The sequence below is a fragment of the Lissotriton vulgaris genome, chromosome 6, assembly GCF_964263255.1.
Source record: "Lissotriton vulgaris chromosome 6, aLisVul1.2, whole genome shotgun sequence".
Taxonomy (NCBI): Eukaryota; Metazoa; Chordata; class Amphibia; order Caudata; family Salamandridae; genus Lissotriton; species Lissotriton vulgaris.
This window is the reverse complement of record NC_141694.1, coordinates 1,856,855,785-1,856,873,635: the sequence shown is the minus strand read 5'-3', so window position 1 is coordinate 1,856,873,635 and position 17,851 is coordinate 1,856,855,785.

Sequence of the window (17,851 nt, the reverse complement as noted above, 5' to 3'; positions counted from 1 at the left end):
AGAAAGCAAGCCTCTCACACAAACAAAAGGGGCAACACAGGCGCTAGCAAGCAAGCTTCTCATACACAGAACAGTACAGGTGGGAGCAAGCAAGCTTCTCATACACACAACAGGAACAGCACAGGCAGGAGCAAGCAAGCTTCTCATACACAGAACAGGGAGAGCACAGGCAGGAGCAAGCAAGCTTCTCATTCACACACACCAGGGAGAGCACAGGCGGGAGCAAGCAAGCTTCTCATACACAGAACAGTACAGGTGGGAGCAAGCAAGCTTCTCATACACACAACAGGAACAGCACAGGTAGGCGCAAGCAAGCTTCTCATTCACACACACCAGGGAGAGCACAGGCGGGAGCAAGCAAGCTTCTCATACACACAACAGGGAGATCACAGGCGGGAGCAAGCAAGCATCTCATACACAGAACAGGGAGAGCGCAGGCAGGAGCAAGCAAGCTTCTCATACACAGAACTGGGAGAGCACAGGTGGGAGCAAGCAAGCTGCTCACACACACCAGGGAGAGCACAGGCAGGAGCAAGCAAGCTTCTCATACACACAACAGGGGCAACAGAGGCAGAAGCAAGCAAGCTTCTCATACACAGAACAGTACAGGCGGGAGCAAGCAAGCTTCTTGTTAGTAATGGGGGTCTCTAGTTGGCAGTGGCTGGCCACAGTCCAAGTAGGGAGCCTTCTTCCTAAGTCAGAGTAAGGGGGCTACACCTTTTGATAACCCCTGCTCAACTCTGTGGTAACGTAGCACGAGCAGTTAGGCTTATCTCAGAGGCAGTGTGTAAAGCATTTATGATCATACACAGTAACACAGTGAAGGACACTACAGAGGGACACCACTCAAGTAGCTATAAAAAATAAGTATCTTTATATATAGACTTAACACAAGGCCAATAACGGTAAAAAGCCACAATACTGAAAAAAGGGGGTTACTCTTGAAAGGATGGAAAAAGAGTTCAAAGTGTTCAAATAGGGGTTCAGTTCAAAGCGGGGGTCTCTGCGACCCTTTTACTTACAAAGTACCTGGATTTCGTAGCAAAACAAACAAAAGGTCGCAAAGGAGCTGTAGCGATATTTTCCCCATGCTAGGCCGGCGATGCGTTGAATCCTGGCCGTAAGGGAGGATGATGCGCCGGGCTGCGGGTTCGTGAGGGACAAAGCGACAGGTTTCCTCATGCTAGGCCAGTGATGCGTTGAATCGTTGCCGCGAGGGAGGATGATGCGCTGATCCTGTTGCGTGTGCGATCTCGTTGCGATGAAAGAAAATGGCGCTCCGCGAGGAAGCGATGATCCGGGTGCGATGCGAGGAAAATGGTGGACGCACGGCGTCCGCGCTGCGAGGATCCGGGGTCAGCAAGCCTTCGAAAAGCCCGCAAACATGGATGCGATGATCTCTGAGGTTAGCGAGCACTTTGGGGCCCGCAAGCGTGTGATGCGATGATCTTTGGTTTGCGAGCGCTCGTCGGCAGCGGCACGTGGATTTTTCTTACGCTCTTCAGCTGCAGCGGCTCGCAAACGGAGTTAGCGACGATTTTCAGCTCTCTTTTCTCTGTAGTAGAACTAGAGACCCTGGAACTCATAGGGGCCTCACCTGCAGATCGAAATCCTCGCTGGGAGGAATCAGGAGGCTGGTGGGGGAGTCAGATGTGCCTGTGACTCCAGCAGGAGGCTAGCTCTCTTCTAGCCCTTGGGTGATTGCTTTAGCAAAAATAAAAGTCTCTCAAAAGTCCTTTCCCTCTTCTTCCAAGTCCAAGAGGAATTACTGCAGGCCAATCCAAGAAATAGCACACAAGCACAAGGATAGGCTTCTTCCGCAGATTCCTTCAGTAACACGAACAGAGGTTCCTCTTGACATCCAGGAGCAATACAAATTGTAGGGGTTTGGGCACAGATATTTATACCCCAAAAGTCTTTGTTCTCAGAAGTCTCTAGTCACTGAACCCAGCCAGAACCAGTTCTGCTCAGGCCTGAAGCACTTTGTTTACCAGGCTGCATCCTTCCTTTCAGAAAGAGGGGGTCTGCCATCAGACGCACAGTAGGAGGTGGAGCCAGCATTCACCTTGCCAGGCACAGATCTATTCAGGACAAGGAGCTACCCCTCCCCAGTACTCAAAGCAGATCTCTCTATTCAACCCAGGCCTGACTCAGCCTGCCTTGCCCCTCTAAACCCAGTCAGCCAATACACATAACAGCAGAGCACACTGGAGGCTTAGGCAAGAAAACACCTACTTCCTAAAAGTGATATTTTCAAACACAGAATATTAAAACCAACTTCACTAAAAGATGTGTTTTATTATTCTGAGCTCAGGCATACTAAATTCGATTTTCCACCATGTTCCCTGAGTCAGATAGGACTATAGGATGTAATAGCCAGTCTGCCCATTCTAGCCTATGGAGAACAGGTAGCCTTGCAGCAGTGAAAAACAAAATGAAGGGGGATTCACTACCAGGACATGCTACACACATCAAGCCATGTCCTACCTTATGCACACAATACACTTACCATAGGGGTGACTTACATGAGGCTAAGGGAAGGGTCAGGGGCTGGGAAGTGTGGGCACTTCACAGCCAAGATGGCAGTTCTGGACTGCGCACAGACACTGCAGTGGCAGGCCTGAAGTACCTTTTACAAGCTACTTTTGTGGGTGGCGCAAACCAGCCCTGCAGGCCCACCAGCAGCATTTGGGTTACCAGCCCTGGGCACACAGGCCACGCTACTAGGGACTAAGAGATAAACCAAATAAGCCAATCAGGGATATACCAATCCACAAGCATACTTACACAGGGAGCATTTGCGCTGTGGCACTGAATGGCAGTGGCACAGCGCCCAGAGCATCTAATACCAGCAAAAACAGAGGAGACAACAGCAAAAATGGAAGGCAGACTCACGCCAATGGTGCCAGGTCTAACACGTGTCCCCCCCAGCTGAAATGTGGGGAGAACTACCCATCTTCTTGGGGGTTCTCTTCTCTAAGGCGGAAAAATCTGGACAGACCATCAGCATTGGCGTGTTGGGACTACCTCGACAACTTGGGATTCTGACCCCTCATCTGCATCAACCATCTGAGGGGCCTGTGGTCTGTCTGAACTGGGAAGTGAGTCCCAAACAGGTATGGTCTCAGCTTCTTCAGCGCCCAGACCACAGCAAATGCCTCACGCTCAATTGCACTCCACCTCTGTTCCCGGGAAAGTAACCTCCTATTGATGAAGGCTAAAGGTTGGTCCCAGCCCTCCTCATTGATCTGTGACAGAACAGCCCCCACCCCATGCTCTGAAGCGTCGCTCTGGACAAGAAACTCGTTAGCAAAATTGGGCGCCTGGAGGACGGGTGCTGTACCCATGGCTCCTTGAGGGCATCAAAAGTTTTCTGACAGGTGTCAGTCCAATTCACAATCTTTGGCCGCTTCTTGGAAGTCAGCTCAGTCAAGGGGGCAACAATGTTGCCATACCCCTTGACAAACCTCCTGTAATAACTGGTGAGGCCTAGGAAGGCTCTCACCTGGGTCTGGGTCCTGGGGGGCTCCCATGCCAGGATGGTTTCAATCTTAGGCTGTAGGGGTGCCACCTGGCCACTCCCAACCTGGTGTCCCAAATACACCACAGAACCCTGCCCAATCTGGCACTTACTTGCCTTGATTGTGAGGCCTGCTCTGCGCAGCGCCATCAGCACTTCCCAAAGGTGGCGCAGGTGGTCCTCCCAGGAGGAATTAAATACTGCAATGTCATCCAGGTAGTCGGCACTGAAATCCTCCGGCCCAGCCAACACCTGGTTGACCAAGCTCTGAAAGGTCGCAGGGGCATTCTTCATTCCAAAGGGTATCCCACGGAACTGGTGGTGCCCATCTGGGGTGGAGAATGCTGACCTCTCCTTGGCCCCGTCAATTAAGGTGATCTGCCAGTACCCAGACGTCAGATCAAACGTGCTGAGGTACCGGGCAGCCCCTACCGATCTATGAGCTCATCAGCTCTGGGGATGGGGTGCGCATCGGTCTTCGTGACCGAATTGCAACCTCGGTAGTCCACACAGAATCTGAATCAGAGGTGGCACCAGGCGCAGCAGCTTTTGGCACCAAGACCACGGGGCTGGACCATGGGCTGCTAGAGGACTCAATCACCCCTAGGGCAAACATTTTGGAGACCTCCTCCTTAATGTAGGCCCTGACCCGGTCAGTCACTCTGTAAGCCTTGTGCTTGACAGGAGGACTGTCTCCGGTGTCCACATCATGGACGCACCCCTCAGTGACACCTGGCACCAGGGAAAACAAATCAGGAAATTGCCCCAACAGCTGGTGACAATCTCTCTGCTACTCAGGGGTCAGTGTGGTGGAGAGGACCACAGCCTCCACTGACCCATCCTTCTCTCCGGCACACAAGAGGTCAGGAAGAGGCTCACTCTCCTCCTCCATTCCAGCATCTGTGGCAAGAAGCATGCCCACTTCAGATCTTGCAAAATGGGGCTTCAGGCGACTCACATGCAGGACCCGCAAGGGGTTCCTGGGAGACTGAAAGTCCACCAAGTAGGTAACTGGACTTTTGCGCTCCACCACCTCAAAGGGACCGGTCCACTTATCTTGGAGCGCACCAGGCTCCACTGGGGCCAGTACCCAAATCTTCTGACCAGGTTGAAACTCGACCAGAGTGGTGTTCTGGTCGTGCCAGCGTTTTATTTTCTCCTGGCTGGCTTCCAGATTTGCCTCAGCAATTTTTCTGAAATGCTGAGTCTGATTCCTGAAGGCCAAGATGTAGTTGAACACATCTTGGGGAGGTTTCCTGGGAGATTGCTCCCAGCCTTCCTTGACCAGACTCAGAGGCCCTCTTACCAGATGGCCATAGAGCAGTTCAAAGGTACTGACCCCTAAGGACTTCTGTGGCACCTCATGGTAGGCAAACAACAAGTATGGCCTCAGGGGCTCCTCTAGGCCCATAATCATGCCCTTCAAGGTCCGGTTGAATCTTTCAACCAGACCATTTTCTTGGGGGTGGTAAGGAGTGGTGAACATATAAGTTACCCCACACTCCTTCCACAGGGACTTCATGTACTGGGATATGAAGTTGGACCCCGTGTCAGACACCACCTTTCGGGGGAACCCCACACAGGAGAAGATCCCCATCAGTGCACGCCCCACCACGGGGGCTGTCACCGTCCTGAGTGGGATGGCTTCAGGGTACTGGGTGGCATGGTCCACCAGGACCAGGATAAACCTGTTGCCCATGGCTGTCCTGGGATCCAAACGCCCCACAATGTCAATGCCCACTCGCTCGAATGGGGTACTAACAACTGGAAAGGGCTGGAGTGGCGCCTTGATCTTCCCACATCACTCTTCCTACTTGCCTGGCAAGTCTCACATGCCCTGCAATGAGTGTCTGAACTCTTGCGCATCTGGGGCCAATAAAAGTGGGTGACCAGCCTCTCAAAGGTCTTGGTCTGCCCCAGATGTCCTGCCAATGGAATGTCATGAGCCAACCACAGTAGGAAGGCTCTGAAGCATGCGGGCACCACCAGTACACGGGCTGACCCCAGCACAGCAGCCTTAGACTCGCTATACAGAAGACCGTTCTCCCAATAAATCAGATGTGAACCAGACTGGTCACCTGCTGCCTGGGCTACTGCCTGTCACCACAGACCCTCAAGAGAAGGGCAAACTCTTTGCTGCTCACAAAACTCCTCCATGGTGGGTCCTCCTTCCTGCTGCCAATGGGTCAGCTCAGGCAGGTACCCCAGGTTGGTACTCTGTTCCCCGGTAGGCTCCAGGGCATCTCCCTCAGGGTCTGCTCCCTCCTGGGCTGTGGGAACCAAGGGGGCCGGCTTCCTGGGCCCCCTGCCCTTTCTCTCTGAGGCAGGGACCTGGGCCATACTTTCAGGCTCCAAATCCTTCTCAACACCCTCCTTAGCTGCCATGGACCTGGTGGTGGCACATGCCCACTCAGGCAGACCCAACATTTGCAAATGAGCTCTACTCTCCACCGTAGCCCACGGGGAGATCTCCAAATCATTGCCCAATAGACAGTCTACAGGCATGGCGGGCCTCAAAGCTACCTGAAGAGTTCCTGAGACCCCCCACCCACCCACTCAAAGGGAACCTGAGCCACCCCACATTGGCTCTCTGAGTTGTCTGCTGACACTACAGGGTAGAATGCATGAGGGACAACCTGCTCTTTGGACACCAACTGGGAGCTGACAGCAGTTACACTGGCTCCTGTGTCCCTTAGAACCTCCACTCTATGGTCATTGATGGTCACCCACTGCCTGTACTTCTTAGTGTTCTCAGGCAGTGGGGGCTTAGGGACCATATCAAAGTCTCCTAATGAAACAAGGGTTAACTCCACGGGATCCCACCCTTCTGGAGCGCCCATCTCTTCCTCCACCAGGGCTACACTAGCAAGCTGGCGGGGTGGCGCCCAGGGTGGTGTGGGGTGGTCCTTCATGGGACACTGGGGATCAAAATACCAGTGGCCCACTTGACCACACTTAAAACAAGTAGGGGGCCCCCTCTGAACAGGCCTACTTGTCGGGGGCCCTGACATCTGTTCCTGGGGAGTCTGGGAAACCAGTTCTTGGTTCCCTTGGGGTTTACTATGGGGCCCTCTTGGAACTTCCCTTGGTTTACCCCAGGCCCCCCCACTTCTCTGGTGGGGACTCTGTCCTCCTCTGGCAAAGTCTCCCACTGGACCCTTGCGAACCCTGGTGCTCACCCAGTGGACCGCCTCCTCAGCAAGCTTCCTAGGGTTAGTTAGCTTGCAATCAATCAGGTGCTGGCGTAGCTCAGGAAAACAGTTACTAGATAAATGCTCCCAGGCAATTAAATCATACAGTTGCTCAAAGGTTTCTACTTTGCTACCTTTTACCCAGCGCTCCATTGCTCTGCAAAAAAAAGACACATATTCAACCGACGTGGTACCCTCTAACTTCTTGCAGGTCCTAAACCTCTGCCTATACATTTCAGGGGTTAAACCATAGCGGGTCATCAAAGCCTCCTTCATGTTGGCATATACCATTCTACTTTCTTGGGGTAGGTCCAACAAGGTATCCCTCCGCTCACTAACAAAGCGTCCCCACAACCCCGCTCCCCAATCCTTCTCAGGGACCCGGTGGGACACCATAGCTAACTCATATGCTGCAAACCATTGTCCAATATCTTAAATTTTGTGGAAATCCTTAATAACCTCTTTGGAGATGTACACTCTACTCTCATTATGTACTACCGGTATGCTGCTACAAGAGGGGGAGATCTCTACACTCTTGGCCTTGATCTCAACTCTCTCAATACTCTCTCATGTTCAAACTTCATCTTCATCATCTCACGTTCTAACTTCTTGTTCTCTAGGTCCCTCTGACCTTCCATTTTGAGCCTAGCCATCTCCATATTATGCCTCCTATCTCTCTCACTGTCCTCCAATTCCTCTGGAGACAGACCCCTTGAGGACACACTTGTGCCCGGGCTAGACGGCGCTTTTTCACCAACCAAATCTACCACTTCCACCTACTGCTCTCCCACATTCTCTCCCTCCTCCCCAGGCCCTCCCACATTCTTAGGAGCCTCCCTGACTTCTAGCCAGGTCTTCGGGGCTTTGTAAAACTCCTCTCTCTTAGTGAGGCCTGTGATAGGGACTGTGAACTTTTTGCAAAAGAACTTGAGCTGCTTGGCATTGTAGGTATCTATTCTCTCTTATTCCCAGGAGAGATCCTCCGAGGCATTGTATCTGGGCTTGCCCATTGTAGAAATAACTAGCGATATCACTCAAAAATAGAATCAAAAATCTCAAAAATGTATGTGGTTGCGTTATGGCCTGCACTCACTAGTAGTGTACACTATAATTACTGTATACGATCACAAATGCAAGTCCAGATCCTCACCGCTGACCACCAATGTTAGAAATGGGGGTCTCTAGTTGGCAGTGGCTGGCCACAGTCCTAGTAGGAACCCTTCTTCCTAAATCAGAATAAGGGGGCTACACCCTTTGATAACCTCTGCTCAACCCTGTGGTAACGTAGCACGAGCAGTTAGGCTTATCTCAGATGCAGTGTGTAAAGCATTTATGATCATACACAGTAACACAGTGAAGGACACTACAAAGGGACACCACACAAGTAGCTATAAAAAACAACTATCTTTATATTTAGACTTAACACAAGGCCAATAACGGTAAAAAGCCACAATACTGAAAAAAGGGGGTTACTCTTGAAAGGATGGAAAAAGATTTCAAAGTGTTCAAATAGGGGTTCAGTTCAAAGCAGGGGTCTCTGAGACCCTTTTACTCACAAAGTACCTGGATTTCGTAGCAAAACAAACAAAAGGTGACAAAGGAGCTGTAGCGATATTTTCCCCATGCTAGGCCGGCAATGCGTTGAATCCTGGCCGCAAGGGAGGATGATGCGCCGGGCTGCTGGTGCGTGCGGGACAAAGCGACAGGTTTCCTCACGCTAGGCCAGCGATGCGTTGAATCCTTGCCGCGAGGGAGGATGATGCGCTGATCCTGTTGCGTGTGCAATCTCGTTACGATGAAAGAAAATGACGCTCAGCGAGGAAGCGACGATCCGGGTGCGATGCGAGGAAAACGGCGGACGCACAGCGTCCCCGCTGCGATGATCCGGTGTCAGCGAGCCTTCGAAAAACCCGCAAACGTGCGATGCGATGATCTCTGAGGTTAGCAAGCACTTTGGGGCCCACAAGCGTGCGATGCAATGATCTTTGGTTTGCGAGTGCTCGGCGGCAGCGGCGTGTGGGTTTTTCTTACGCTCTTCAGCTGCAGCAGCTCGCAAACGGCGTTAGCGATGATTTTCAGCTCTCTTTTCTCTTTAGTAGAACTAGAGGCCCTGGAACTCACAGGGGCCTCACCTGCACGTAGAAATCCTCGCTGGGAGGAATCAGGAGGCTGTTGGGGGAGTCAGATGTGCCTGTTACTCCAGCAGGAGGCTAGCTCTCTTCTAGCCCTTGTGTGATTGCTTTAGCAAAAATAAAAGTCTCTCAAAAGTCCTTTTCCCTCTTCTTCCAAGTCCAAGGGGAATTACTGCAGGCCAATCCAAGAAATAGCACACAAGCACAAGGACAGTCCTCTCCTGCATATTCCTTCAGTAACACGAACAGAGGTTCCTCTTGACATCCAGGAGCAATACAAATTGTAGGGGTTTGGGCACAGATATTTATACCCCAAAAGTCTTTGTTCTCAGAACTCTCTATTCAATGAACCCAGCCAGAACCAGTTCTGCTCAGGCCTGGAGCACTTTGTGTACCAGGCTGCAGTCTTCCTTTCAGTAAGAGGGGGTCTGCCATCAGACGCACAATAGGGGGTGGAGCCAGCATTCACCTTGCCAGGCACAGCCCTATTCAGGACAAGGAGCTACCCCTCCCCAGTACTCAATGCAGATCTCTCTATTCAACCCATGCCTGACTCCGCCTGCCTTTCCCCTCTAAACCCAGACTGCCAATACACATAACAGCAGAGCACACTGGAGGCTTGAGCAAGAAAATACCTACTTCCTAAAAGTGATATTTTCAAACACAGAATATTAAAACCAACTTCACTAAAAGATGCATTTTATTATTCTGAGCTCAGGCATACTATATTCGATTTTCTACCATGTTCCCTGAGTCAGATAGGACTGTAGGATGTAATAGCCAGTCTGCCCATTCTAGCCTATGGAGAACAGGTAGCCTTGCAGCAGTGAAAAACAAAATGAAGGGGGATTCACTACCAGGACATGCTACACACATCAAGCCATGTCCTACATTATGCACACAATGCACCTACCATAGGGGTGACTGACATGAGGCTAAGGGAAGGGTCAGGGGCTGGGAAGTGTGGGCACTTCACAGCCAAGATGGCAGTTCTGGACTGCGCACAGACACTGCAGTGGCAGGCCTGAGGTACACTTTACAAGCTACTTCTGTGGGTGGTGCAAACCAGCGCTGCAGGCCCACCAGCAGAATTTGGGTTACCAGCCCTGGGCACACAGGCAACGCTACTAGAGACTAACAGGTAAACCAAATAAGCCAATCAGGGATATACCAATTCACAAGCATATTTACACAGGGAGCATTTGCGCTTTGGCACTGAATGGCAGTGGCACAGCGCCCAGAGCATCTAATACCAGCCAAAACAGAGGAGACAACAGCAAAAATGGATGGGAGACTCACGCCAATGGTGCCAGGTCCAATACTTCTCATACACACACACACCAGGGAGAGCACAGGTGGGAGCAAGCAAGCTTCTCATACACACAATAGGGGCGACACAGATGGAAGCAAGCAAGCTTCGCATACACTCACACCAGGGAGAGCACAGGCGGGAGCAAGCAAGTTTCTCATACACACAACAGGACCATAACAGGCAGGAGCAAGCACGTTTCTCATACACACAACAGGAACAGCACAGGTAGGAGCAAGCAAGTTTCTCATACACACAACAGGGACAGCACAGGCAGGAGCAAGCAAGCTTCTCATACACACAACAGAAACAGCACAGGCAGGAGCAAGCAAGCTTCTCATATACACAAACCAGGGAGAGCACAGGTGGAAGCAAGCAAACGTCTAATACACACACAACAGGAACAACACAGACGGGAGCAATCAAGCTTCTCATACACAGAACAAGGACAACACAGGCAGAAGCAAGCAAGCTTCTCATACACAGAACAGTAGAGGTGGGAGCAAGCAAGCTTCTCAAACACAGAACAGTACAGGTGGAAGCAAGCAAGCTTCTCATACACACACACCAGGGAGAAAGGCGGAAGCAAGCAAGCGTCTCATACACATAACACGGACAACACAGACAGAGCAAGCAAGCTTCTCATACACACACACACAACAGCGAGAGCACAGGCGGAAGCCTGCAAGCCTCTCATACACACGTACAACAGGGAGATAACAGGTGAGAGCAAGCAAAAGTCTAATACACACACAACATTAATAGCACAGACGGGAGCAAGGAAGCTTCTCATACACACACAACAGGGAGAGCACAGGAGGGAGCAAGCAAACCTCTAATTCCCACACAACAGGAACAGCACAGGTGGGAGCAAGTACGCTTTTCATACACACAACAGGAACAGCACAGGCAGGAGCAAGCAAGCTTCTCATACACACAACATGGACAACACAGGCAGAAGCAAGCGACCTTCTCAAACACAGAGCAGTACAGGTGGGAGCAAGCAAGCTCTATGACAAATCCACACAGTTCCTAGTCACCCTAGATGTGGCTTCTTTATATACTAGCATTCCACAGGACCAGGCCATCAAATGCATACGTGGTATACTAAACAAAAGGCTGACTCCTAATCGGATCCCGAGGGAATACCTGGTCTCGGTACTCGAGATTGCCATGACAAAAAACCTTTTTGTATTCCAAAAAACATTCTACTTCCAATGTAAGGGCATAGTCATGGGGCCTGATCTGCTCCCAGCCTAGCAAATCTATACATGAACCCATATGTAGATGAATTCATATACAGTACCAACAACCCTTTCATCAACAATATTGCCATTTGGAAGTGTTATATTGACGACATCATAAAGGTTCGGAAGGGGCAGAGCCTGACTTACTCAATTGCCGTTAATGGCTCAATGACAGGTGACCAGATATCCAGTTCACAGTCAACTATGCTAGGGAATCCATCTGCTTCCTAGATATCTTACTCAAAATTGAAGAGGGACTGATCTACACAGCCTTAAACAGAAAACCAACAGAGCGAACCACCTTGTTGAAATACTCATCACATCACTCAAGGAGCCTTGGGGACAATTTGCTTACGGACAATTTTTAAGGCTACGAAGAAACTGCACTCACAAAACAGATTTCTTTAAAGAAACAGACACCCTGATCATGAGGCTAAAGGAAAGAGGTTACCCCAAAGTTTACTGAATGATGCACGAAAGCGAGCCTGGTACTCCCCCAGAGAGACCCTACTAGAACTACGTACAAAGACCGACACTGAGGAGAAGGTAGTCTGCGTCACAACCTTCAATACCAGAAGCCAAGAGATCAAGAAGATTATCAAAAGATATTGCCATCTTGCATCCGCAGAAACAAACACAGTATCTGAACCAGTGTTTGCCTTTAAACAAGCAAAAGATGTCAAAGACTTTGTTGTAGCTCCACCTACACCAATGGACATTAGGGCTCAACTACAACTACCACCACTACTGGGACACTTCAAATGCAGTGCCTGCAAGGCACGCAAACTGACAATATGGGGTCCTACCTTCATGCACCAAGAATGGACATTCCAGCCACTCCAACACACTAATTGCAACAGCAATAGCACAAATGTGATTTACGCCATCAAATGGCCCTGCGACCACCTATATATTGATCAATCTAAAAAGTAAAGAGCAGAATGCTATAACACTGTAGTAGTTTGCGTTGCAATGTGCAGGGTGCCCCACTGGTGGATCATTTTGTTGAGTTAGGCCATGACCTGGAAAGCCTTAGATGGTGGGTCTTGGAAAGGGCCATGCCACACGCAAAAGGGGGGATAACGCCACATCCCTCAACCTGAAAAAATGTATGTGGATACACTCTTTGGATACTGTTAATCATGGGTTTAACGAATTGGAGGAAACAAGGAGACAATTGGGACTTCTGGGAAGAAGATAAAACCCCCCATTGGTTCATACATCAGTTTCCCTCTGCTTGTCCTCCTTCTAGGCTAACAGTCATGTAACAGCCGTATTCCAAATCTGTGGATAACTTTCATCACAAGATTAACATAATTGCGTTTTTGTCGGGATTGAGAGCAGCGCAAGAATACACAAGCGCCACTAACCTTACTCTGATGGCCAGCAGAGACGATAGACGATAGTCCTTCCAACTCCGCACCACACAAACCCCAACAATGGAATATACCCACTGTTCGAGCCTGTACGGATAGGGGCCGGGAGGAAGATTGGCATCGGGGGAATGGTACTTCTGGTATCGTCTGGTCATTACACCATGAGGTTACTGGTACTGGGAGGGACACTGCAGGTAGAGGAGGGGACAGAGAGCAAGAGATTAATATCGCAAAGGGAACTATGTGAACCTTGAATCCCCCCCTTGGATTCCACACTCACCAGTTTATCCACCCCATGTATCCAAGAAGGAATCCAAGCATACACACAGCACACTATTGAAAAGGTTGCCAGAAGTACGGAGAAGTTAACTTCACTTCTCTACCTACCACAGTAGCAGTCAACAATATAGATCTGGAGGACTACTAGTACCAAGCGTTTAAGCGCCACGCTTGTAAGAACCACAATACTCCTTGTGGAACGGTGTAGCCCAAGTATCTGGTAGAGTCAGCAACCATTGACAGAGAACACAGAACTTCCCCGAATATAAACAAGAAATGGCGGCAGCCTTAGTACCGCTTCAAACAGTAGAAGTATACAAAAGAACAGGAGGCGAGCCCGCACTCCTCAGGGATACTTGCACGACAGAATATGGCTTGTAACAAGGACTCTCCTGGATTCTTGACCACGCTGGCTCTTCATCGGCGTTGATTGCTCCAACGTCGACTGACCACGCTGGCTCTTCGTCGGCGTAGCGCAGATCTGAGGACTGACCACGCAGGCTTTTCCTCGGCGTCGTGCAGAACAGGACAAATGACCACGCAGGCTTTTCCTCAGCGTCGTCCTCAAGAATACCACTCGATCAGAGAATGCTCAACTGCTATGAGCAAATACGGAACACTATTGACAAGCCCCGTTGTGTTCCGGAGGTGGAGTTTATATAAGGTCCTCCCATTGAGCCAACCCCCAGCGCCGGATGGCCTTCTGGGATTTGTAGTATTTCCGCAAGGGACTGTCAATACGGAATCTTTTACATTTGGCCGTGTCGATGGTAGCGATCGCTACAGTTTTTATCGTTCCGAGATCTTATCTGTGCCATAACGCCTATCAGAATGTAACAACCAGCAATTATGCCCACATTCAACTCTCCCACTTGGAACAAACAAGCTATGTGACATATATGGGCCTTTTTCTTTTTCTTATTTAATTTGTTCTGATGGTATGTACGCTATATAAGTGAGCCTGCTCCTGGAATTGTAAGAATTTTTGTTTTAAATTGCTGACTTGTATTAATCCTAAATCTGTGATTCATTCTCTCACCACGTCATTCTCATACCATGTACGAAATGCATTATGAATTGTTGGTCTGCATTATCTCTTTAAAGTCAACGTCCTTTAAATACCACGTGATTCATTCTCTCGCCACGCCATTCTCATACCTTTACAAATGTCATGTATGTAATGCATTATGATTTTTTGTTTGCATTATCTCCTACTCATGTGTCACTCTCAAGTCAACCACGTTAAACATACACCTAATGATATGTTATGAGCTTTGGACTCAATAATGGGGGTTCCTCAACCACGCTTGATTTCCTCATTAAGCGTCCATAATTGCTTTTGTTTGCACGGTTTTCAATGTATTTATTCTACTGAAGATTCAATCATAACTGCTTTTTGGCAGACTCATTACCTACATCCAGTTCCTACATCCTGATGTGGCTCGCACTAATAATGAACAGGTTCACGCCTCTCTACGTTATTTAAATATCAGTTACACAAACAACGAGCAAAGTGCAATGAGTCCCGGACAAATATATGAATGCCTACAAGAATTACGTCAAACCATTAATCTAGTGTCTCGCACTAATAGGGAACAGGTGCATGCCTCGTGAGCACCTTCTAAACCCAATCAGCGTCATCATCCATGTGTGGCTAGCACTATTGAGGAACGGTTGCACGTTCCCCAAGATTGACGACTAATTGAGAACAGGTATAGGCTCCACGCTTGCACCTGACCTCATCCGCTTAAATACACGCTCCCTCTGGTAGGCCCAGGCGGTTTGTTCTTTCACGCTGGCCAGAGGTAAGAGCTCCACTGAGTGATGCTCCAAATCTGTTTCCCTTTCCTAAATGACTGCATTTCTCCCTCCTTCGCTGCCTTTATTTACTCAAGTCTCCTATCCTTGTTTAATCACTACAAGTTTTTGACCCATTGCATGCTCTTGACGGCCGTGAGCCGTCACGCGTCACGGTGGGCGTGTGCAGAGGACGAACCCCGGCCGTCCGAATCCCGCCCACTAATTAAAATGCCTGCACAGCGTGAAAATTCGCCCCACATGCAAGGGGTTTAGCAATCTTTAACGCAGCTAATTAACTCCCAACTGAATTGCTTTCTCTTTGTTTTCCTGCCTTTTTGTTGTCTCATGTCTTCTCTCCCTGTATAACCACTACTCGTTTCTAAGCACACTATAGCAGAGGGTCTTACTGACTATCGTCACAACTCTAAAGGTCAGCATTTTGTATACGTGCGGTAAAACTCTCTCACTCACTAGGAGCCGGTGCGCTCCCTAACCACTTGTTTCGGAGTTGAATTCACATCATCTTGTTTAGTCACGTTGTGCCAATTTGGCATTCTGACACCAGTCGTTAACTAACTTGCTCACTTTAGGAGCCGCATCACTTTCATTCACGATCGCTATGTTGCGTATGCTAGCATGCCCCATGGCGCCTGGACGTATTCATTGTCAGCTAATTAAGTGAGAAGCCCACTTAAGTCACCTTTTCTAAGACTTCTGTCCATCTTTAACAGTTATCTCAAGAGGTTCATAACTTGCTACCTCTTTACCCCCACAGCCCCATGATTCGCACAGCAGTGGATGTGACTCATCTACATTCCTGCATTCAGATTCTGACTCAACCTACTCCTGATGGTTCTACAATGACGCAATTCCTTCTTAACTAGGCAATCATCCAGCACTTTGGTCTGGTCCATCTTTTATTTTTTTTAAATCCCATGCAGTTCCTTGATTCCTGCCCTATCATTAATTCCACAGAATCCAACCCCAGGTGGATCGACCAATCGAAGCACTCATCAAATCTTTGATAGTTACTACTAATGGTAGGTTTTCAGAACTATCGGTCAATCCTTTCACACGATGTAACATACCTCACTTATAGCTAATTTCTCTCGTAGGCTGTCCTACCTCTTCCTGAAGAAGACCCAACGTGACTTCAATTGAATCACACACTTTCTTGGGCCGAAACGTCGACGTGCCTTCACAATTGTTCCCCATTCTGTACACGGCATGTAATAGCAGAACCATGTCTTGATTGGAGATTCAATGAAATAGGGATTGATGTCTCTGAATGAACTTTTTATATACATTTTGTACAGCACTGTATATATGGTATTCACCCAAAGCACTTTGTCACTTCTAGATCACCTTATCACTGATTAGTTAATTGTTTGCATCGCCCTTTTAAAAAAAGAAAACAAAATTGTTTTTTGTGGCAGCCTGACTAAGATATAACTCTAATTGTATGCCAGAAAAATACATTAATTTATGAATACAATTGCTCTTGATTACATCAATCTAGGTGTGTTCAACTTTTTTTCTTTTTAAATGCTGTTAAAATAATTATCTAACTCCTGACAGAACCTACCTTACCTTTGATTTACCTAACAGGACCAGGCACACCGGCACAGCTGTGAGTAGTTATCAAAAAAGAGAAATCCTTTCTGTGTATTAGTCTTTTAGTTAGTGACCATGTGGCCTACACATTTAAATCAATGCCTGTTACTTTGTGGCTTGTAATATTAGGTAGATATCAGGTAAGTATTAGAACTCCACACTAGAATATCATTTTTGTTACTCTCAAAAATGTTTATTATTATAGGAAAACATTTATACTTGATAAAATCATTGTTAAAATTGCATTCAATTGATACTGTGATTGGGTGCTCTGGTACAGACTTATATACTATCTAACAATTCCGATTTACGGTATCTATCTCAGAGTCACTCCAAATTTAAAAATCATATACTTTTATACTCGCAAATTAAATACAAAATACATACAATTCATATACATTAAAAAGTCCCACTGTCGACGCGTTTCGGTGCGTTGATTACAATTTTGGCACCTTCCTCAGGACAGGCGAAGTTTAAAACCAAAGATTATTTACTTCATTTTGAAGTGTAGGGGTTGAGGTCCTTCTATTGATTTTCTGGACAACTGTATCTCCTTTAAATGTTGCGGTTAGAATCACTCACATCAAAGTCTTTTAGATCATTGATTTTCTTAAGGTTCTGATTGACACTTTATTCACTGGTGTCTATCAAGCAGGTGCATTTTTCAGTATGCACCGTCTATGTTAGGTTATCTTGCCGTGCCAATTGCTGTTACGCCTAATGCTGACATTCAGGCTGCTCTTCCCTTCACCCTTCACCTTCAAGTGGTGTCTTTATACCGATTAAGGGCTGTAGTGTCCCTTTATCGCCTGAATGCAGCGTTATCTCCTTTTCATTAAGCGCCGTAGGATACACTGTAGGGTGGGGGTATATTTTCAATTGTATCTTTTCCCAACCTTAAAAACCGGACTCTCGGCGAACCTGCTCTGAGTAGCTACTGAGTAGCGGTGAAAGCAGGAAGCCGTCAAGAGCAGGTTCGCCGAGAGTCCGGTTTTTAAGGTTGGGAAAAGATACAATTGAAAATATACCCCCACCCTACAGTGTATCCTACGGCGCTTAATGAAAAGGAGATAACGCTGCATTCAGGCGATAAAGGGACACTACAGCCCTTAATCGGTATAAAGACACCACTTGAAAGGGTGAAGGGAAGAACAGCCTGAATGCCAGCATTAGGCGTAACAGCAATTGGCACGGCAAGATAACCTAACATAGATGGTGCATACTGAAAAATGCACCTGCTTGATAGACACCAGTGAATAAAGTGTCAATCAGAACCTTAAGAAAATCAATGATCTAAAAGACTTTGATGTGAGTGATTCTAACCGCAACATTTAAAGGAGATACAGTTGTCCAGAAAATCAATAGAAGGACCTCAACCCCTAC